The sequence below is a fragment of the Mirounga leonina genome, unplaced genomic scaffold (assembly GCF_011800145.1).
Source record: "Mirounga leonina isolate KUSES-001 unplaced genomic scaffold, KU_Mleo_1.0 Mir_176, whole genome shotgun sequence".
NCBI lineage: Eukaryota > Metazoa > Chordata > Mammalia > Carnivora > Phocidae > Mirounga > Mirounga leonina.
In genome coordinates this window covers 49,783,318-49,807,413 of record NW_023270454.1, presented here as the reverse complement: position 1 = coordinate 49,807,413, position 24,096 = coordinate 49,783,318, and the positions used below count along the sequence as shown (strand labels likewise).

Sequence of the window (24,096 nt, the reverse complement as noted above, 5' to 3'; positions counted from 1 at the left end):
TATTATTTTGTCAATAAATTTTGTTTCACAATATAAAGACTCTTGTAGAATTATGAGCTTGTTTTATACTGATTTGCTGTTACTTGAAATAAGTAGTCAAACTCAGTGATATTCAGTTTGACAGTCTTTAAGTAAGCTACATAAATAAGTGATTTTCTTTATTACCATCAGTCCAATTTTACTTTATAAATAATAATAATTGTGATATTTGATTTACTATAGTGAAACTAATCTTGAAAAATTTTGAAACTGTTGAAAATCTTATGTTGTTTCTTCACAACCATTACTTTTAAGTTCCAACAATCTAATTTAACTGTGTTTCACACTGAAAGTCTGAGGGATCAAGGGAAATTGATAGTGAGTTAAACTTCTTTCAATCAATTCTAGCTCAATTGATTACTGAAAGAAAAAGTGACTACAATGTGATTATTAATATCTTTTTTTCCTTTCACAGAATAATTTACAAAATAGGTTTCTGGAGTATTTACTTAATTCACCACAAAAGGATGTTTAAGAAGTGAACATGTATCCTTCAAATATTTCACCAGCCTGTTGCTCAATAAGTCAACATCTATTCAGTATTTTTTCATGTAGTTATAAGTAAACACTTATTGAATATATAGGAGGATATATTATAATTTATTTATTTAGAGAAAAGATAAAGAAAAATATAATATCTAAATGCATAACCATAGAAATTCTTTCAAAAAGATAGATTTGGAAAAAGGTTATAGGTTTAGAGATAGAAGTAGCAACACATGGAACAATATAATAAAATAAATATTTGTTGAACCACACCAAATAAAATTTATTCAGGATTTTAAGTTTATAGTCTCAAACTGAAAAAGAAACAGACGATATTCATATTTCCTTTTAAAATGTTTGTCTTTGGTTTTAAAATTAAAAAAATAATGTTATATTGTATTATCACTTGTAATATTGATATTAATCTTAGTTGAAACTTTGCCATTGAGATATAATCACATTAAACTTTGTTACTATTTCCTTTTCAGAGTTTGGAAGAGTGTATGTTTTTATGAGGCAGTTCCATCTCTCTGGTAGTATTATTTCTACCACCCAATAGGTTATTAAGTATTCTACCATTCCCCCAAGATAGAACTCTGCTGTTACTATGCAATGCTGCTCTGCACCAATTTGTTGTGTGAGCCAATGGATTGGCTTTTGAAAGTATTTTAATTGTTATTTTTTTTTTTAAAAGTTTGCTACAGGAAAGACATCTGTTGTACTTTACTGCTCCTGGATATGTGTTAATTGTATGAGGGCAACAAACCAAATAATCTTTAGCCAGATTCTTGTTTGAGAGAACAATGCAATTATAACCAAAATAGAAGAAAACCAATAAAAAAACACAATTTTACTCTTCAGATATATTACTTGTTTTTGCTGCCTGAGTACTATGTGTAGAGAGAACTCTGACAGAATTAAAAATTTCAGCAGATAACTAATCAAAACCCATCATTTCCAGATTACTGTGCTAGATGCTTATGGAGAGACAGACATAAATTAAAAAACTGAGATCTATATTTTTATACTAAATCTCATAGAAATATTTGAGTAATATAAACTGATCATCCCAATAATCTGGATTCTGAAGGATGGTTTATGCTATTGAAAATTTTGGTGGTTCCAAACTACATTAATTAACCTCAGATTAAAATAGTGAAATAATGATAATAAAAAAATAAAAATGTGTGAAAATTATTCTGGATAAATTTACACAGAAATCTTTTTCTTTCACAAGTCAGATGCACACACGCACTCATACACACACACACACAAACATACACACACACACACACGGAACTGACTATGAAGTATATAGTTAGAATTCCAGAGTTTCAGGTTTGACCAACTTTGGAAGAAGTAAGTGGATGGCTAGAATACTATAAATATTCCTTTGAACTCTTATCACGTATTAAGCATTATACTATGTGCTTTATGAGTATTGTCTTATTTAACATAACAATAATATATGATACCTTCTAACATTCTTACTCTAACAGCTAAGGAAATTGATAAAATTTACTTCAGAGTTATTAGGGAAAAAGGCAGAATTCATACTTAGGATTCTTTGTATTATACTCATTAGTTTCCAAAGAGTGGTCCTCAGACCTACAGCACTGACAACACCAGAAAATTTTAGAGAAGCAAATTCTTTTTTTCACCTTATTAAACATTGAGCTTATTTCACATTGAGTATATTTTCACGTCCCCATCATTTCAATTTTCAAACCACCACTACTCCTATGTCCTATCATAACATTTCGTATATACTTAAAACCAAGCAAAGGGTGGAACTCCATCTTTAAAAACTAAACAGGCAATTTGGACAACACATCCTTGGCAATGGAACCTGGACAACATGTATCAGACACAGTAGCGAAAGTTCCCATTCTGCATTATAAAAATGACAACCAGATACCAACTGTTATAGAAATGAAATAAGATGGAAATTTTTAGCAAAGTGTTTTAACTATTTCTTAATTTCTTCTTGCTCCATTGCCAGAGATCTTAAACAGCCTCTTGGTCCATCATCTGGAAGCAATTCTTCACATAATTGCCGAACTTGGCTTCCACTTTGGGAAGAGAGGCAGCTTTTTCTATATTTGCTTGCATTTTTGCCCTAATGTCTTCCATGTGACTAGGTCCTTTCAGTGTTTTGGGCATCTTTTCCTGTTTTTTTTTGAAAGATTCTTGACCTTTTGATCTTGGTGTTGATGGTTTTGAGTCTTTTCTACTCTGGTTTGGTTTTTGTGTATTTTTTGGCTGGAGTATCTTGCATAGATTTCTTTACTGGAGGCTTTGCTTCAGCTTCCTCATCATCCAAATCATCATCATCATTTTCATCATCATCCTTCATCATCATCATCATCGTTGTTATCGTCTTCTCCATTATCTTCACTGGCAGCAAGTTTTACTTTTTTCTGTGGAAACTTGTTACCACTTCCAGAGGCAGAATGCTTTTCCAGATAAACTACGGAGTTTCACACCCTCTTCCTCTGTATCTTCTGACTCTGCATTTTCCTCCACAGCTACTAAGTGCTGTCCACAAATATGTACAAGCCGTGAACCGCATTTCAATGTAAGACCACAGGTGGTGTTATTTCAAAACCCCCAAGGGAAACCGTTGGCTGTACTGACATTTCCAAAGTTGCCAGTGTGACTTTTATTAGACCGCCTTTGTAATTCCTTTCCTCTGCTTCAACAATGTGCAATTCATCCTTTGCACTCACCCCTAAACTGACCATTCTTAAAGATAACTGGTGCTGATTTTCATCGTTGTCTACCTTAAAGTGATAATCTCTGTCAGCCTTTAGTTCACAACTGAAAAGATAGTTCTGGGAACTCAGGGGGCTTAGGTCCATGTCCATCCAATCGTCCATGGGTTGGCGGCACACACTTGAGTGGGAAAGAAGGCAAATGTAAATAAGCTACTACTGTTCCACAGAAGAGCTGGGCAGGACAGCATCACACCAGGGGTAGGGAAGCAAATTTTTGAATCCCAACCAAAAATCTACTGAATCAGAAACTTGGGGGCAAGGTCCAACAACCTATGTTTTTAAAAGTCCTCTGGTGATTCCAATGCATGCTAATGTTTGAGTTTAAGCACCCTAACTCATCCCCTTAAACATAGTACTACACTTTTTTTTTTTTTTTAAAGATTTTATTTATTTATTTGAGAGAGAGACACAGCGAGAGAGGGAACACAAGCAGGGGGAGTGGGAGAGGGAGAAGCAGGATCCCCGCAGAGCAGGGAGCCCAATGTGGGGCTCGATCCCAGGACCCTGGGATCATGACCTGAGCCGAAGGCAGTCGCTTAACCAACTGAGCCACCCAGGCGCCCCCATAGTACTACACTTAAAACAGATATTTGTGCTAGGTATCTGTGCCTGAAATAATTGAAATTATTAGAGTACTATCATAGTCAGGTTGGGCTGCTGTTAAAACATTTATTTCTCATAGTTCTGGAGGTTGGTAAGTCCAAGATCAAGGTGCTGGCCAATTCAATGCTTTGGTGAGGGCCCTTTTTCCTGTTTGCATATGGCAACCATCTTACTGTGTGTTAACATGACCTCTTTTATGTACATGCACAGATGGAGAGAGAGCTCTTGTGTCTCCTCCTATACTTACAAAGGAACTAATCTCATCATGAGGGTATCACCCTTATGACTTCATCTTAACTAAATTACCTCCCAAAATACCATCTTGCCTCCAAATACCATCACATTAGGGATTAGTGCTTCAACATGTGAATTTTGGAGAAACACAAACACTCAGGCAATAACAAATTCCTAATATTATAATGGATTTCAACAATATGATAATTCCTAATTATGAGGCTCAAATACATCCTTACTGCAAAGCTTCAGTAGATCTTCCACTAATAGAACATCTAAAAAAATCTATAACTCTTGAAATTATTAAGCAGATGCCACATTTAAATAGACTGTAAGAAAAAAATAAATAAGCCTGATTTTCACTTTAGTTGAATGAACAATGTTTTTAGTTGTATTTAAAATTTCTCTACTTCTCTGGTAATGGAAATAATATATAGTTGTTTAAAAACTGCATACATTTTTCTCATGGTACCATTTATTTAGTAAAGATAAAAATCAAATGCTGCCATTGTTTTAAAAATGTAGTTGAACATCGTATTGGAAAACTGTAGATAGAAATGTTTGAACTCTGAATACCTTCAAAAGCATAGAATGATTTTCAATAGGAAGGTTCAAAATTATAGGAAAATGAATGTAGATAAAACATATCCTCAAAGGATTATGCGCATGATAGGTATACTAGCTTCTTAGGAATACCATAATAATTACCATTGTTTGAGTGGTTTAAAACAACAGAAATTTATTCCTTTATAGTTCTGGAAGCCAGAAGTACAAAATGAAGTATCAGCAGCCACACTCCCTCCATAGGATCTAGGGGAGAATTCTTCCTTGTCTTCTCTAGTTTCTGGTAGCTGTCAGAATTCCTTAGCTTTACAAATGTGTGCCCCTACCATCCCATGCCTTCTTTTCTATGTGTATCTGGGTGCTTTTCTCTTTTCATAAAGGATATCAATCATTGGATTTAAGGCCTATCCTAAATCCAGGATGATTTCTTCTTAAAATCCTTTAAAAATTACATATTCAAAGATGCTATTTCTAAATAAAGTCACATTCAGAAATACTAGGTAAATGAATTATTATAGAACACTAACCTAACACAGTTGGCAAAAAACTAAACATTAGATTTTAAAAGTTAAACTTGTTAATTACATGCTTTAATTATAATCAAAGAATTATAAAGTAGTATGGTTCATAGTACTTTGATTTATTTCATGTAAATCATCAAATTTCCAGCCTTTATAAACAATATTTTTCTGAAAAGTAATCATCATTCTGAATTTAAGCTATTTTGATCCAGTGTTATTGCAGCTCATTTATCTAGTTAACAACGTGGTTGGCCACAAAATATAGTTTAAATTTTATGGAATATTTTTGTTTTATTTGAGGTTATAGGCATTGTTAAGCAAATTTCAGGAGAAAAAAACTTATTGCATTACTCTATATTCTCAAGATCTTCACAAGGATATTTATAAATATTGAAATTCCTTTTTACCCACCAATAATAACATAAAGACTATCTATTGTAAACTATCTGTGTGGACAATGAAATAATTATTGGTTAAGGAATTCACTTTATATCCACAATGAAAACTGAAACAGCACATGTAGGTCTAACAATTTCAGATAGGCTTATTTATCTGGCAATAAGCCACAGATACTGTGAATAAGTTATGTATAACTTACACTGGTGACAGGATTCATGTAATGTGTTTTGAGACACACTCAGCCATTATGCACATTTCAGGAGGTATAACTCTAAACAAAGGAAGGCACCAAAGAATTAACGTGGCAATATAGAAGTTACAAAATTAAATATACCCAGAAGAAATGCAGGATTCCTTAAAATGTGTAGAGCAGGTATAGAAGAAAAGGCAATAATGAAGACTGGAAAATTGGCAATTATATACCCTAATAACATTGAAATGCAAAATATTTAAAATAAATTTGGGACCATACGATACATCTTTCCACTGCCTTCAACCTGAGACACCAGACAGCCTACAAATAAAAATAGGTTAGTAACACCAGCAATCCCAATACAAAATGATAAATGTTATATTAGGGACATGTATAGGAACAAATTCAGGAGTCAGATAAGACTTTTCTGTAACAGTGGCATCTAAGTTGCGGGTTAAAAGGATCAGTTGGGTCTTCACAGAGCGAGAAGGCAGAAGAACATCCCATTCAAAGAGAACAGTGTGTTAAATTACCTGAAGGCAAGTTCAGTTTATTTTATCACAGGGTTTGGGAAGAATAACGCTAAAAGCTGAAGCTGGGAAGGTAAATAGGGCCCACATGAAAAATCTAGTCAGCCAGATAGAGTTTCACTCTGGGAACACTGGGGAGCCAATAACATAGTTTACCAGAGATGTGACATGATCAGATTTGTACTTTAAAAATAATATTTTGGCTACCGTGTGGAAAATGGATTTGATTTGTAAACACGACTGGAGGCAGAGACTCTACTTGGAGGCTATTAGAGTAATTCAAGCCAGAGATGCTGGTGGCATGGACTGAAGTACATCAGTGGAAATGGAAATGAAATAGACTGATGTGACTCATATTTAGAAGACAGACCTGACACGATCCGGTGATGGATTATATGTGGGAGACAGGAAAAAACGAGAAAGCAGAAAAAGTCTGATGATACATAGTTTCCTGGCTTGAATAGATGGGTAGATAGCAGCGTCACTTTCCCTTAAGGAGTAAGCAGAGTTGAACATGCTAATCAAGATTACCATTTATCTCTTATTTTCCCCCATTCAGTTTCTTTCACAGCATAATTCCACAGCTCTAAATTCAGCTTGAGGACATAATATGAAAGTTGTGACTCTACATAATATGTTGCCAAAGTCAAAGTAGCACATTTCTTACATTTTATTTTTCTGAAATCAAGACATCTTGTAATCGGTGCCAAAATAAATTTGCCAGGCACTTGGCAGAGGATTCCTGTGAGGAAACTACCAGAGGGTGTATTTTGGCAAAGTTATACCTGTGTGCGTTTGCATTTCGTTTTCTTTAAGGAGAGTAGTTAATGAGGATGCATACATAAACTGCAAGTCATCTTGGAATCACCAAGGATGCCCTCCATGAGGAGAGGATGTGAGGGAAGTTCCATTCAAGTTCCTGCATGAAGGCTACCACAGCATGCTAAGTTTGGATCCACATAAATCACTGAGTGTTGCCCCCCTGCAGAGGATGAGTCTCTGGAGAAGGGAAGGAAATTAAGCACTTCTTTTTTTTTTTTAAGATTTTATTTATTTATTTATTTGAGAAAGAGAGTGAGAGAGAGAGAGAGCACAAGAGGGGGGAGCGGGAGAGGGAGAAGCAGGCTCCCCGCTGAGCAGGGAGCGCGACGCGGGACTCGATCCCGGGACTCCAGGATCATGACCTGAGCCGAAGGCAGTCACCAACTGAGCCACCCAGGCGCCCGGAAATTAAGCACTTCTTAATTTAATGTTTGAAATAGACAGACAGCTTGACCTGTCTGAGGAATGGGGAAGATTGTGGGAGAGCATTTATGCGTCTCTCAGGTAGAAGTTGCTGGAACAAATCCTATTGCTAGCAGCTGGAAAGGATAAATATGTGTGAATCTGAAGGCAGAATATAATAATTGCAATATTAAAAACATATGTCAGACCTCAGCACCGAGAGAATGACTGTGTTCTTTGAAGAACAATGTGGCCTGACTAGGGATGAAGCCAGCAAAAAATCTTTAATTCAGAGAAACCAGATAACCAATGTTTGGTACATGCATAATGTGGCATTAAGAAGCAATAACAAAAGTCAACTAGGCTGACTCTAGTATTCATTGTGTGAGAGTTTAATTGTGCCATTTGAATGGCACAGGAATCCTAGGTTGTTGGAAAATTTACACAAAGATCCAAGCTATACAGGAATTCTTAGTAATAAATCATTAAATACATCCAGCCATAATGAAAAATTATTGTGTGTGCACTCCAGATTTAATAAGTAGCTTATAGGGGCGCCTGGGTGGCTCAGTCGTTAAGCGTCTGCCTTCGGCTCAGGTCATGATCCCGGGGTCCTGGGATCGAGCCCCAAATCCCTGCTTGGCAGGAAGCCTGCTTCTCTCTCTCCCACTCCCCCTGCTTATGTTCCCTCTCTCGCTGTGTCTCTCTCTGTCAAATAAATAAATAAAATCTTTTAAAAAAAGAAGTAGCTTATATATGTGTAATAAGTTATGGCATTCACATTGTCTGTACGAGAGTGAAGTTAGCAGTACAAGAATGTATCTCTTCCACGGATTGTCACTGTACCTGACTTACTTGCACAGTTAACACAATAAAATTGAAGTTTAATTTAAATGTTCAGCCCTAATCCTTGATAACAAAACATTAAAATACCTTCTAAAAGAACATATTTTGATAATCTTAAAATGAAATCCTTAATCTAATTATAATTTATTTAAAATCACATACCAGACAACACATTATAAACAAAGAAATTGCCAAATATCTTGGAAAGTTTGGAGTTTTCTCCCCTCATAGAACAACTGTTGTTATTACTTCACTAATCGTTAACCACTATTACTCTGGTATATACACCTAAGGTAAAAATATCCTACTATACACAAAAGATGCTTGTCACTTAATGATTAACAGACAATGAAAATAGGAAAATATACTATGAGTTTAAACAAATAGAAATTAGGGGCGCCTGGGTGGCTCAGTTGGTTAAGCGTCTGCCTTTGGCTCGGGTCATGATCTCAGGGTCCTGGGATTCAGCCCTGTGTTGGGCTTTCTGCTCAGCCGGGGAATCTGCTTCTCCCTTTCCCTCTGCCCCTACCACCCACTCATGCTCTCTCTCTCTCAAATAAATAAATAAAATCTTTAAAAAAATATTAATTAAGACAAAATAATATATTGGTAGTTATGTTGTGAATGATCGGTTGCTTCGGAGCATAAAATCACAAGCATGGGTTATAAAATATAGTGTGGCCATGTGTGATGTATTCAAAGGATTAAGAAGACTAGAACCCAACTGTAAAAAAGGCTCAAATGCAAACATTTATTGTGATATGAATAAATACAAGATTTTCCCTGTTGTAAAGTTTTTGTCTGTATATATTCCATGTAATGTTAGCATTTCTCCTACTAAACTCTTATTAAGCAAACTCCCTGCAGACTCTTATTAAAGTGATACTATGTCTATAAATAAATGCCATCTTAGAATGAAGAAATTATGGTCGCATCTGTGTTTCTTTTAAGAAACAACTACCTGAAATTTCTTTCAGGCTAACGTGGCTTTTGTTTTTATTTATCACAGCAGAAACTGAATGTAGAGCCAGTGTTCTCCAGGAAACAAAATGAACAGGAAATTATATACATAAAGTTTTTTTATAAAGTATTACCTCACACAATTATAGGGGCTGAGAAGTCCCTCCATCTGCTGTCTCTGGAGACTCAGGAAAGCCGTGATGTAGTTCAAATAACTGGGAGCCTAAGAGCCAATGGCATAGATTACAGTCTGGGTCCAAAGGCTTGACAACCAGGATAGTATAAGTTGTATATGTAAGTGTAAGTCCCACTTTGAGGGCAGAAGATCAATATTCCAGCCGAAACATTCAGGCAGAGAGTGAATTCAATCCTCTACCATTTTGTTTTATTCAGACCCTCAGTGGATTGGATGATGCCGCCACTGAGGAGAGCCATCTGATACTCAATTGGCCAATTCAAATGCTAATCTCTTCCGGAAACATCCCTGCAGACACACTGAAATAATATTTAACCAAATATCTGGGCATCTTGTGCCCCACTCAATTTGACGCATAAAATTAACCGTCACACTGAAACTCAAAAGGAGTTTCTTATATCAAAAGCTCACAAAACTCTGTATATCTGAAGCAATCAGTTGTGCCTATGGATGCAGAAAGATACAGAAAGTTCTGGATTAAGCTATAAACTTTCCAATGTATGCAACAAAATAGAATTACAGTATATCAAATCCTTATCTTGCTCAAATACTTTTCACTTTCTTACACAACTACACTGATTTTGGTCTGCAAAAACCCCAGTGGAGAAAGATAGTACCCATGCTAAGAACTCAGAGAGCCCACACTTTCATTTCACTCAAGCTTTGTACTCAAATGTTATATATCAAAGAAGTCTTTCTTGACTTTCCAGTTACACATACACACACACACACACACACACACAGGCCCTCCCCACCCTCAGCCACACCCTTACATATTATCTTACTTTATTTAGCTTTATAGGAATTATTATTACTCAAGATTATTTTAAAATCTATGTATTAACTTGTTTATATTTTATAGATTTATTAGATGTTGACAGAATGAGGGACACCAGTGACTTATCAACACAGCATCTAATATCTGTAGAACAGCACCAGAGGTACATTAGGTACTCAATGCAAATTCTGTTCCCTTATGATTCATCAGCATGTCCTGCCAAAAGTTCCTTGAAAATAACTACTGATTATAGTCCTTGAAGGAAGAGTCATTAAAAAGATATATGTTCCTAGAAACACACTTACTTATTTAGACAAGCAAATATTGGGAAGTATTGACCAATCTTGGAAAGAATTGACAATAGTCATATGAATTTTACTAATGATAATATTAAACTCTGTTGTTGTCTTGTTTATTTTTGAGAAGACATTTTAATATTTAGCTTTTCCATTTAGTTTAGCTTTGAAGTTGCTTCTTCATCCCATTGTTGCTTTCAATTATTTATCAGTCTTTATATCATTTCTTTTTTTAAGATTTGTTTATTTTAGAGAGACAGAGCAGGGGAGAGGGACGAGCGAGAGAGAGAAAGAGAAAAAAAATCTTAAGCAAACTCCCTACAGACTCCCTGCTGAGTGTAGAGCCCAACAACGGGGCTCGATTCCAGGACCCTCAGATCATGACCTGAGCCGAAACCAAGAGTCAGACACTTAACTGACTGGGCCACACAGGCACCCCTTATATCATTTCTTAGCAGGAAACTAAAATTGTCCTGATCCTTAAAAATGTCACTGGCTAATTTATAGAATAGGTTTATATGGAAAGCTATCATTTTCATTTATAAGTAGTTCCCTAGATTTAAAGACTTTTTCTTTAGCTCGGGCTTCTTGGAGAGATTCTCTTTCCTTAACTTTGAAAGTGCTACATTCATATGCAAATCAATGATACGATTATGTACTTAGAGAAAAATAACTCCTGCAAATACAGAATAAAATATGAGAATAATGGGAAGAAGGAGACAGGGCTAAAATAATATCTGATTTTATAAATTGGCCTGAGTTTAAAAAACTCCATTAAATGGTTTGCTGAAGATGGAGACCTGAATATGGAGGAAATACTGAATAAATTATTGTGTAATTGGATTTTGTCAAATTAGCAGAAGATTAAAAATTTCTCCTTTTTTGACTATGCCACATGAATTCGTGATAAATATAAAACTAAATATGGGTGATACCGTGTTAGGTGCGGTGGAGGATTTTTAAAAGTGCTAAGAAATGTATCTTGCTTTCAATATTAATAGATGCATGGATGAGATCAAGAGTGGTGTGTAAAAGGAGAAACACTCACATGTCATGGCGGGTTCAGAGACCAGAGATTACTTCTAACTGCAAAGATTAGGAGAGGTTTTATCAAGTAAACTACATTTGTTCTTGTCCAGAAAAGATAAATATGACTCAGACATTTGGCTGTGGGCTGTGTGTATTCTGGATAGTGGGAACAATATGAATAAGATACATAATTGGTGTATATATGTACACCGATGAAAATTCTACTTGCTGAAGTTTGAGACTTGGGAAAGAGAATAGAGAGGTGATACTAGAAATTCTGTATGCAACTAGATCATATAAGCCTTGAGTGAGAATAGAATTTTATTTGATCGGTGATGGAAAGGCAGTGAATATTTTTCCACAAAGGTGTTGAATGATCATTGTGTTTTAGGAATATATGCCTAATATCAGTGGATATGGAACATAAAACAGCAAGTTAGTTAAGAAATTATTTTCAAATTCCATATAAAAGATAGTAGAATCTTCTGAAGCAGAAACTCAACAATAAGCTTGGAACTAAAGTATAGATGTCAGAGATTCTTAATGAAGGAAAATGAAACTTGGCAAAGAAAAATAAAGGAAATTGTAAGTGATTTAGAGCTATGATAATGCTTAAAACTTTTCATAAAATTGCTACATATACACAGTTTATTTCACTATGTATACATATATCCATATTGTATATTATCCCTTAGTTGGGATTTGTCTGATTTTTTTTTTCATGATTAGAATGGGATTATGTTTTCTTAGGAGAAAGACCACAGAAGTAAAGTGTTATTTTTAGCACATTATATGAAGGGCACTGTTATGGGTTGAATGGTGTCCCCCCAAAAAAGATAAATTAAAATCCTATCTCTCAGTAACTCAACAAGAATGCAAGTATCTCAAGGTCATGAAAAATAAGAAAAGTCTGAGATACTGTCACAGCAAAGAGGAGCCTACGGAGCCCCGAAACTCAGTGTAATGTGATGTCCTACATATAATCCTAGAACACAAAAGTACAGTAGATAAAACTAAGGAAATCTAAATAAAATATGGACCTAAGTTAATATATTAACATTAACTTATTAATTGTAACAAATATATCGTAATTTATATAAGATGTTAATAATATTAAAAACGGTGGGACATATGAGAATTCTCTATACTATCTTTGGAATTTTTTCTGTAAATCTAAAGCTGTTCTAATAGAAAACATTTATTTAAAATATATTTATTCTTACAATTCCAAAAGGAGGTAACAAATATAAAATGCTTTGCACAATTCATTGCATATAACAGATGCTATATAGTAGCCATTCTTTCTGTAAGTTTCATTATATTTGCAAATATTAACATAAAATTGAATAATAGTTATTAACAACAAATGAAATAAATCCACATTTGCAATGTCAGCCTCCTCTCCCTTGTTTTTAATATAACATGCTAAATGTATATCTCCTGCTGGGATCTGCAATGAGTGAACATGGTTTAGCAAATTTATAATTTGTGCTAGTCTTTAGATTGCTATTGTCAAAATTAATAGTTTAAGTAAAAGCTCTGTCTTCATTATAACAAATGAAAATGATTTGGAATTATATAAACCCATTACATTTAATAATGCTTTAAATGTCTGGATAAAGAGACAAACCCAATTTCCATATGCTGACAATGGTTTGGATCAACAAACTCTAAGTAATTATAAATACTGACATTCCTTTGGGATATTCATGGGTTTGTATGATCATGGTAGCTTGAATCATGTAGTTTACTGGAGATTCTTGAATTTTCACAAAGGATATTCTGCTTAAGTGATAGAGACTCCAAGCCTTTATTTTGGAAATACAGAAGATGATTTTGTGGCTTTAGGACTCTGATATCAAAGTAAGAATTGAGGGTCCAGGGCAGGCCACTCCTTGTAGTGGCTTACAGAATCTTATAACAACGTTAAGTCTGTCTTCAGATAGTCTCCCTCTCCCTCACTGAGTCTGTTCCAAAATCACAAAGCTTCTGTCTAATTCTCAAACACTGCAAATCATCTCCCGCCTCAACTCAGGGTTTTTTCACTCTCTTTGAAATAGCCTTCCTCCTCGCTGGCTCTCTTCCCTCTGTCTGGGTTACTGTCAGTGAAGACTTCCTCTCCACTCTTTAAAATTGTCATGCTACTCCCACCCTCATCCTCATTCCCTATCCCTTCCCGTTCTTTTCTCCCTGGCACTGATCTTCATTTGATGTCCTATAGTTTTCTAATTCTAGCTTCTAGATTGTCTCCTTTCACTAGCTTGAAAGCAGTAACTTCGGTCTGTTTTGTTTTCTCTTCCAATCTGGTGCACAAAACAGTGCCTGGCACATACAAGATATTCAGCTCATATTTGCAGAATAAAAGAATAGCAACACAAAATTAATGCACTCATTATTTAATAAAGTCCTATAATAATATGTTTTAGTCTTTTTTTTAAACATCATTCACTGTTTTGCTTAAATAGAAAATCATATTTAAGTTTTACGTTGGATATATAAGCAGACTCAAAGTTCATATAACATCATAGATATTTCAAATATTCATGGAGTCATTATAAATGTTGTAAGGGAGCCATTATAGTCTTAAATATATAATATAATCTACTAAATCTCAAGGATATGGAGATCCTATAAGGACAACACATTCTTCTTGATTTTTAAAAGCATCTTATTGATAACTGAAATTAGATGGTTAAATATTTCTCTGTGATCTATTATTTATTTATTCTAGGCTATAGTCCATTATTTTCAGTTGGGGATTTTATATACCCTGGAGTTATTAACATAATAGACTGTAAGGATTTCTCTGGCAACATGTTGGTAGGAGATTACCCATTTATATAATAAAATAAAATGCGGTAATTTTTATTAACATCTCATGATTCCAGGAATGCACTAAAAGCCTCATTAAAACATTAATTTTGATGTATGGCATAGATAAGGACTAGCTAATAAACACGGAATGAAACAGAGTAAATGATTTAGATCCACGGATAACCTCTAAATTAGCCATCAGCTAAGAAGGAAAAAAAAAGGATAAAGACATCAGTGTGATTAAATAAACGTGGATGTCTGTTCAGTGAACTAAAACACATAAAAATACTGCAAGCATGTATGCTGCATGAAAAAAGATAATCTCACCATATACCTCTATAAATGTGTGGTATTTACTTTCAATAATATTGGTCATTACACAGTACAGATACGATTACATAAATAAAAATAAGAAAATTTTTAAAGCTGCTATTACTTTAGGGTTTTTTTTTTTTTTTTTCCTTTTGGCACATTGTTTCCTACATTCCAGTTCCTTAAAATATATTTATTCTTTTCACTCTACCTTTTGAACTAGTTAAAGCCCAGTCATTTGTGCAATTTGCCTGCAGGCAAGGAAAAGAATACACAGACTTTCTCCCTGTATTTTATGCTTTTTGCTGATAGCATTTATCTTCAGAACTAATATTTATTGTCTTTTCATGTTTATAAAGATGGCATAAATTACTTAGGAAACTCTTTTTAATTAAAGAAAAGAATTAATATTGTAAAACACAACCATATGTACACCCCCAGATTTAGCTTTTTATGAACATTTTGTATTTTCTTCAAAAAATATTGGGCGCCTGGGTGGCTCAGTTGGTTAAGCGACTGCCTTCGGCTCAGGTCATGGTCCTGGAGTCCCGGGATCGAGTCCCGCATCGGGCTCCCTGCTCGGCAGGGAGCCTGCTTCTCCCTCTGACCCCCCCCCCCCATGTGCTCTCTCTCTCTCATTCTCTCTGTCTCAAATAAATAAATAAAATCTTAAAAAAATATATTGTAATGACTACCTAACATTTAATAATGTTTAACTAGTCCTGCACTGTTTTAAATGTTGGCTTTATTTTTATCATTATAAATAATGTTAGGATTAAGATCCTTGGACTTTGTCTAATTTGAGTTCCCCACAAAACAGAGCCAGGAGGAAAGCCTGGATGTTTGTACTTCCTATGGTAAGAGAACCCAGGGAGCAGGGAAAGCGGGAGCAGGGGAGAGGGGCTGGGAGAGCCTGGAGCCAGGGGATGGAAAAGGCAAATAAAGAGCGAGTTATAGATTTAATCCCTGTGGACGGCTGGACTCCATGTCCCTGTCAACCGTGGAAGAACTGTGTAAACTATACCCCCAAAATTGTCTCTCCTAGGACAAGCGGAAAATTTATTTGTTTTGTCCCCCCTGCTCTCTCAATTCCTAGCTGTCCTGGACCCCAACTGAAGTAGCTGAGCTGAGGAGGTTTAGGAAGAGGCCTGGGGCAACAAAGCAGAGGCCACGGTGAGCACTTGAGTTGTCAGCATGTAAGAGACCTCCTCCAGGAGCTGCAGTATAAACGAAAAGTGGACCCTGGAGTGGCGGCAGGCAGGGACACCTTCTCCAGTTCAGGCCAAGAGGCAGGGAGACGCCCGGTGGCATTGGCCCTCCTACAGCCCTCCAGCCCGCTGCCTCCACCAGGCTCGGCTATTGCAACTCCTCCCCGCTACCGGATGGTGGCAGTAGCGACTACTGAGAGACCTTGGACCCTCTGGAGCCCGGGTCAGGCCAGAACCAGCGGAGTCCCCGCCAGGACACCTGGGATCTTACACAGGAATTTAACAAATAATGCCAGGTTGCAAGTATTCCTCCTCTACTCAGACTTTCCCATTAACATGCAGACATGGCATTATTTCTCCCATCTTGAGGGGAAAAAAAAAAAAAAATCCTTCTTGATCCTCCTTACAGATATCACTGCATTTCTCTCCTTTGCAGCGAAACTGAAAGTTTTTTTTTTTTTTTTTTTTTTTTTCCCCCAATCACTGTCTCAAATTCCTCTCCCATTTTCTTTTGAAAATATTTCAGTCAGGCTTTTGCTACTAATCCACTGAAACCTCCATTGTCAAGTTCACCAATTACCTCCCTGCTGCTAAATCCATTCTCAGACCTCATCTTATCTGACCTATTGGCAGCATTTGACAGACTGTCTCTTCTCTTCCCTTGAAAAAATTCTTCACTTGACTTAAAGGATTTTCCCCCCCATGCATCACTGGCTGCTCCATCTTGGGCTACTAGGGTGTTTTCTCCCCCCTTTCCTAATCTTAACGTTGGTGTAAGTAAGGCCTCAAATCTTGGCCCACATATATTTCCCATATAGAGTTTCTTTTCTTTTTTTTTAAATTTTATTATGTTATGTTAATTACCAAACCATATATAGTTTCTTGATCATCCCTTCCAGTATCCTGGATGTAAATACCATCAGCATGCTGATAATCCCTAAATTTATATTTTTAGCTGAACCGCTATGCTGATTTCAAAAATCATACGTTCAGCTAAGAACTCACTTGGATATTAATAGGCATATATGATGTGTCAAAACCAAACTACTGATTTCCCTCCCTTGTAACAAACAAATAAACAAAATATCTCCTACTCCCAATGTCTTCCACAGTTTAGTGTTTTCTCTATTCCTCCAATTTTTAGGTCATTTCCTCAACTTGTCTTCTTTTGCCTGTATCTATAAGCCCTACTACCCCCATCTCAAGACGTATCATCTCTAGGCACCTTGGCCCAAGTCACCTTTCACTAAGATTATTGCAAATCTCAGAAGTTGTTTTCTTTCTACTTTGTTTAACTCCCTTTAATCTATTCAATACAAAACAATCACAGTGATCCTGAAAAAAACATTCATCAGAGTTTGATTCCTGCTCCCCTCCTCCCTCCAGTGGCACTCTGTATCTCTCCAGGTGAGAGCCGTTATCTTACATGGCAAGGCTTGTAAGGGTATACACAATCTCACATCCTTTCTATCCAGGCATTCACACACTACTACCCTCCTCATTTTCTTTTTTTTTTTTTTTATAAAGATTTTATTTATTTATTTGACAGAGAGATAGACAGAAGAGCACAAACAGAGGGAGTGGCAGAGGGAGAGGGAGAAGCAGGCTCTGCACTGAGCAGGGAACATGATGCGGGACTCGATCCCAGGACCCTGAGATCATGACCTGAGCCGAAGGCAGACGCTTAACCATCTGAGCCACCCAGGTGCCCACCCTCCTCATTTTCTTTTTCTTTTTTTTTTTTAAGATTTTATTTATTTATTTGAGACAGAGAGAATGAGAGAGACAGAGAGCACATGAGAGGGGGGAGGGTCAGAGGGAGAAGCGGGCTCCCCGCCGAGCAGGGAGCCCGACGCGGGACTCGATCCCGGGACTCCAGGATCATGACCTGAGCCGAAGGCAGCCGCCCAACCAACTGAGCCACCCAGGCGCCCACCCTCCTCATTTTCTTCACAGGAATCTCTACCTCTTCCTTGAACTAGAGCATGCAGGGTACATTCAGATCCTAAATGGTCTTTGCAATTTTTGTTCTCTCCGCCTAAAATGCTTTTTCATGGTTTACCTGTGTCACTATCTTTCATTACTTTGACCTCCCTATTTAAACTTCCACAACCACATCTTTGCTGCCATTTCATCTTCCTTCCCTTTATTATTATTTTTCCCTAGTACCTATCCCATTTAACATGCCGTATGCTTTACCTTTCTCTTTTATGGTTTTCTTTTTTACTGTAACCTTCTTGAAAAAAGAAATTGATGACCATTTTAATAACTCATATTTCAGTTATAAGAATAATATCTGGATTATGTTAGGCATTTAATTAATAGAGTAAATGTTGAGTTTACATACAACTTATCATTTTATTCTACACAGATTCAAAATTTGTGGATAGCCCATAGTAAATATTCAATGAATATTTTTGTATTAGAGAATAAATAAAATTTATATTTTAACATATTTTTATTGGTGGATTACTATTAACCAGACACTCTTTTTATAAATAAAAATAAGTCATGGTTGATTTCTTTACAAGTTGAGACATCACTAGAAGTCTGAGTTCTTTCACTTTCTGTGACTATCTCTCTACATGTCCTCTATGTCTCGACACTTTCTGTGGAGATATGGTGCCAACACTGATACACAGAGCAAAATTATGTTTTATGAGAAGAAAAACACCCTTTGATGACACATCTGCCATATTACTCCATGTTGTGAAATGAATCTGCAAAGCCAAAATGAAGTAATACAAATAATAAGATATTATGCACATTTTTTTCCTCAATCATCGCCTCCAAGGTAAATATGGAAATGAACAAAAATATGACTCCATGTTCTTTAAAATTTCACTGTAAAATCATTATTGGATGCCAACAATATTCTTCTCCACATTTTGTAGTTTCCTTTCTCATTCTTTATATAGTGAGTGGCTACTATGTGTTAGATACTTACGAAAAAAATCACTATTTGTTAAGGTCCTTCCTAAAATTACCACTCAATTTCTTTGTAAGAGACAAGTATGACAACCGGAAAATGAGGGAACTGATAGTTTATTCATCCAGGGAGGAGGTGAAAACATAATAGTAGACAAGAGGATATGCAAATATGGCCCTTTAAGATCAATTTCTTAACATAATTCTATTTTATTATTTATTAATTTATTCATATTTTAATAAAATGTGCCAAGAATCATTAATTAAATATTCCAGGTGTTTTGAATTTTCAAATATTTTCTTTAGTGTTTTAGAGCAAGACAATTTGAACATGTAGAATATCCAAAAACAAACGTTAAGCACAATTGCATCAAATGCTAAGTTGTCTCTACAACAATATAAAAGCTATTCTCTTCAATAAGATTGTTCATTTAAAGAGTGGACCTTCAAGGATTTTTTATTGAATATTTAACTGCCTAAGCCAAATTTGTCATTACCTTCAGCAAGCTGGCTGCTTAAATCTGTCTTAGAAGAACTTAGAAACTAATCAGTAACAGTAAAAATAAAAACATTCTAACAATTTAGCATTTCTTTTGAGTAAAAGTAATAGAAATCGGATTATTCGAACTGTGATTTTCATTAAGCTGAAAATCCATTTATTTTTTAAAGGAAGAGCTAGTGCTTTCCATACGAATCACCAAACTTTAGATAGTATTATAATGCAAAAATATAACCCAAAGCATATTGAGTTTTGAATTACAATTTGAAGGAAATTATTTCAAGATGTTTAGAAACTAATATGTTAAAATAATGAGTACCAGAATATTATCATTTACCAATCATATACTTAAATGAAAAATTCTTTTGTCTAATGTCATACATCTAGTTTGCATAAATGAATTATGCATCTACTTTGAAAATATTGAATTTTATAAAAGTAAAACTAATAATGTCCTTTTCAAAACATATGTCCTCTCTATAATTATTAATTTATTAAAGTTAATAATACCAAATTCCAGCATATTCTGTTTTAAAATAAATTTCATTTCTATTCTACTTCACGATACAAAACCACTAAGAGATTGCCAAATATTTTAATGTGTTTAATTTATTTTGCTAATTAGGAAAATAATACTCCAATATTTCAAATGCTGACCTTCCAATTCTTAGTTAAATGATATACTACAACAAGTTCTTTACTTAAAATGAGATTTATTATAATCCTTTAAATGCATTGCTTACAATTTTTTTCAACCTGAATTAGTTCAGTAAAAAAGAGGCTTAGGTTTAAAGCATATACACATATATAGATTAAAAAGGAATTGCAGTAAATAAAGTAATCAACAATTTTCTTCCTTCAAATCCAAGCAGTTTAAAAATAATCTCTTTCTAGTATCCTGCTGTTATTCATCTGATTCATCAGATAAGCTGGTTAAAATAGTTTACTAGGTAGGTAGTATTCATGGAATTCTCACATATGTCCTTCTATTTTCTCCTTTCACCTTACATCTGAGATAAGCAGAACATGACTTGTTTTATTATCACTGTTTATGAGAGCAAAAGCTAGATGCAGAGATATAATTTGCCAAATCCGGTATTAGAAACTGTGGGTGCTTAACAATAGTAACTAATTCCTGTGTTGTCTCCTAAATTTGAATGCATAAAATATCAAAATAAATAGTTTATCAAATACCGTAAAGTTGATCACAGTTTACATATGTTCTTATATGAGACACCATTTTACTGCTTACAAATTTTACCATACTATGCTCCTTTTTGAAACTATGCACTTTGATAGTAAATATCTGCAACCAGGTCTTTTTTTTTTTTTTTTTTTTTTTAGATTTTATTATTTATTTGACAGAGAGATAGAGCCAGAGAGCACAAGTGGAGGGAATCCTAAGGCTCCGCACTGAGCAGGGAGCCTGATACAGGGCTAAATCCCAGGGCCCCGAGCTGAAGGCAGACACCTAACCATTTGAACCACCCAGGCACCCCCTGGGTCTTTGTCTTTCTTTTTCTTTTTTTAATTAATTTTATTATGTTATGTCAGTCACCATACAATACATCATTTGTTTTTGATGTGGTGATCCACTATCCATTGTTTTCATATAACACCCAGTGCTCCATGCAGTACGTGCCCTCCTTAATACCCATCACTGGGCTAACCAATCCCCTCTCCCCCCTCCCCTCTAAAACCCTGTTTGTTTCTTAGGGTCCATAGTCTCTCATGGTTCATCTCTCCCTCCAATTCCCCCAGCCCCATTTTTCCCTTCCTTCTCCTAATGTCCTCCATGCTATTCCTTATGTTCCACAAATAAGTGAAACCATATGATAATTGACTTTCTCTGCTTGACTTATTTCACTTAGCATAATCTCCTCCAGTCCCATCCATGTTGATGTAAAAGTTGGGTATTCATCCTTTCTGATGGCTGAGTAAAATTCCATTGTATATATGGACCACATCTTCTTTATCCATTCATCTGTTGAAGGGCATCTCAGCTCTTTCCACAGTTTGGCTATTGCAGACGTTGCTGCTATGACCATTGGGGTGCATATGGCCCTTCTTTTCACTACATCTGTGTCTTTGTGGTAAATACCCAGGAGTGCAATTGCTGGGTCATAGGGTAGCTCTATTTTTAATTTTTTGAGGAACCTCCACACTGATTTCCAAAGTGGCTGTACCAACTTGCATTCCCACCAACAGTGAGTGTAAGAGGGTTCCCCTTTCTCCACAACCTCTCCAACATTTGTTGTTTCTTTCCCTGTCCGTTTTTGCCATTCTAACTGGTGTAAGGTGGTATCTCAATGTGGTTTTGATTTGGATTTCCCTGGTGGCTAATGATGATGAACATTTTTTCATATGTCTGTTAGCCAATTGTATGTCTTCTTCAGAGAAGTGTCTTTTCATATCTTCTGCCCACTTTTTGACTTGATTATTTGTTTTTTGGGTGTTGAGTTTGAAAAGTTCTTTATAGATCTTGGATACCAGCCCTTTATCTGTAGTGTCATTTGCAAATATCTTCTCCCATTCTGTGGGTTGCCTCTTTGGTTTGTTGACTGTTCCCTTTGCTGTGCAGAAGCTTTTTATCTTGATGAAGTCCTAAAAGTTCATAAAATCCATCTATGAAAAACCCACAGCGAATATCATCCTCAATGGGGAAAAGCTGAGAGCCTTTCCCTCAAGATCAGGAACACATCAAGGATGCCCACTCTCGCCACTATTGTTCAACATGGTACTAGAAGTCCTAGCAACAGCAATAAGACAACAAAAAGAAATAAAAGGTATTCAAATTGGCAAAGAAGAAGTCAAACTCCCTCTTTTTGCAGACCACATGATACTTTATGTGGAAAACCCAAAAGACTCCACCCCCAAATTACTAGAACTCATACAGTAATTCAGTAATGTGGCAGGATACAAAATCAATGCACAGAAATCAGTTGCTTTCTTATACACTAACAATGCAACTGTAGAAAGAGAAATTAAAGAAACGATTTACAATAGCACCAAAAACCATAAGATACCTCAGAATAAACCTAACCAAAGAGGTAAAGGATCTATACTCTAGGAACTACAAAACACTCATTAAAGAAATTGAAGAAGACACAAAAAGATGGAAAAATATTCCATGCTCATGGATCAGAAGAATAAACATTGTTAAAGTGTCTATGCTACCCAGAGCAATCTATACCTTCAATGCCATCCTGATCAAAATTCCAATGACATTTTTCAAAGTTCTGCAACAAACAATCCTAAAATTTGTTTGGAATCAGAAAAGATGCCAAATCGCCAAGGAAATGTTGAAAAAGAAAAACAAAGCTGGGGGCATCACGTTGCCCAATTTCAAGCTATATTACAAAGCTGTGATCACCAAGACAGCATGGTACTGGCACAAAAACAGACATATAGACCAGTGGAACAGAATAGAGAACCCAGATATGGACCCTCAACTCTATGGTCAAACAATCTTTGACAAAGCAGGAAAAAACATGCAATGGAAAAAAGACAGTCTCTTCAATAAATGGTGCTGGGAAAATTGGACAGCCACATGCAGAAGAATGAAACTCGACCATTCTCTAACACCATTCACAAAGATAAACTCAAAGTGGATGAAAGACCTCAATGTGAGACAGGAATCCATCAAAATCTTAGAAGAGAACATAGGCAGTAACATCTTTGACATCGCCCACAGGAACTTCTTTCAAGATACATCTCCAAAAGCTAGTAAAACAACAGCAAAAATGAACTTTTGGGACCTAGGTCTTTTTTCTAAATCAAAGAAAGAACCAAATTTGAAATTCCTTAAAATGAATACTTGGCTTTTGGTAAGTTTTTCTTTATCGTTTATTTGAATAACTAATGAGACAGCTTTGCTAATTTTAAGTATGTTTCAATACAAATAATATAACAATATCCACTTCTTACTGAGTATTCTTCAGTACTAGGCTTTATAACACTTTTTTAAAAATTTAATTTAATTTTATTATGTTATGTTAGTCACCATACATCATTAGTTTTTTTTTTTTTTTTTTTTTTTAAAGATTTTATTTATTTATTTGACAGAGAGAGAGACAGCGAGAGCAGGAACACAAGCAGGGAGAGTGGGAGAGGGAGAAGCAGGCTTCCCGCGGGGCAGGGAGCCCGATGCGGGGACTCGATCCCAGGACCCTGGGATCATGACCTGAGCTGAAGGCAGACGCTTAACGACTGAGCCACCCAGGCGCCCCATCATTAGTTTTTGATGTAGTGATCCACGATTCATTGTTTTTGTATAACACTTTTCAAAGTTTATCTTTTTAAAAGTTTTTCTCAAAAATTTTGATTTACATATTACTGACCTCAGATTTCAGATAAAGAAAATGAGTCAGATTTAAGTAGATGGCTAAGATTATATGTCAGTATGGAAACAGCAGAAACAGTCTTTGCTGATTGTGTATATATATATATATATATTTTTTTCAGTGCTAAGACCAACTTCTAACACTTGTGCTTGATAAAATTTGCTTTAAAACTTTGTTTGCTTGTAGGCTTTTGTTTATTTGCCCTTTTGATTTATGATACATAATATAAAAACAAGTTACAAAATACAAAATTTTGTATAAACTGCAATTTACAAAAGGGTTCAAAGTAGGGTGTAGAATAATGCAAGTAATGTCTT

General features: G+C 35.5%; 1 pseudogene; it reads right to left on the bottom strand.

Moving 5' to 3' along the window:
• Positions 1-2,490: 2,490 nt before the first annotated feature.
• LOC118022557 lies at positions 2,491-3,404 on the bottom strand (annotated as a pseudogene).
• Positions 3,405-24,096: the final 20,692 nt, after the last annotated feature.